We start from the raw sequence: 1,044 nt of genomic DNA, 5'->3' as shown, positions 1-1,044 counted from the left end.
AAAAAAAAAAAAAAAAAAAGGCATGACTGAAGTTTAGAAAGGGCTTCCGGGTATCGCTAGTCAAAGGCCGAAGTGCCAATTCGGAGCATCGCCGAGAAATGGTGATGCCGAGTCGCGTGCTTAGTTTGAGAATAGCTGTGACCTGCTGCTTACACGTGCTAAAGAGGGAAAGAAAAGAAGAGGCAAGTGGAGGAGCTTGTCGGGGAACATGCCGTTGGATTGATGAATATGTAGGACCTTTTTTGGCTTGTGCTTGTCTTTCGGTAAAGGGTTATAGCTTAATCGGTAAAGTCGGGGAGTTGTCTACTTTGCTTGATGTCGGGAGTTGCCCGGTTGCACTGTGCTGCATGTCCAGGGACGGGGAACAAGGAACCTTTTGATCTACAGGAACACGAAGAGGAATTTAACGATGCCCACCGGGTGCGGTCTAGTTTTTCTTAGGTAAACTGGCTGTTCAGTACATGGACAATATGGTCATGCATGTCGCTTCCGGGGGCGTGTGTGAAAGTATCGAAAAGGGGTCCTAGTTACCTAGGGAGGGTGAAGAATGTTCTGCTGATACGGATACGCTCGCTCTTCTTTGGGGATTTGCATACATGGGCACGATGAGTGTCAAGTGTTTGCAGATGGGGGCCAAACAAGGACCTGATCAATCCCCCTACTATACTATACTAAGACTGACGTGACAAGTTCATGTATATCGGGCCGTGTCTGAAGAACGACGCCCCTTCTTGGTTGTTATCTCGTCAAAGTACCCATGATACGGAGTACGAAGCACAAGGAGCAATGCTACCTTACCTATACAACGGTACCCATAGCCTCGCGAGTCGGAAAAGATGGATTGCCAAGGTATCTGTTTCCAAATAAGCTCGGCAGTCGGCCAGTATCACTTTTTCGGCATCAAGTTTGCAAATGGATGGGACACGGGAACCGAACTGAATGCAGTAAATCTCTCTGTTTTTCTTTCGTACTCGCTTCTCGAAGTCTCTTCTCGGATGGAAATTCAGAAAGTGAGAGACCATCCCCCCCCCCCCCCCCCCCCCC

This window comes from Trichoderma ghanense (assembly GCF_004382785.1).
Source record: "Trichoderma ghanense strain CCMA-1212 chromosome Unknown scaffold_13, whole genome shotgun sequence".
Taxonomy (NCBI): Eukaryota; Fungi; Ascomycota; class Sordariomycetes; order Hypocreales; family Hypocreaceae; genus Trichoderma; species Trichoderma ghanense.
This window is presented reverse-complemented; position numbering follows the sequence as displayed.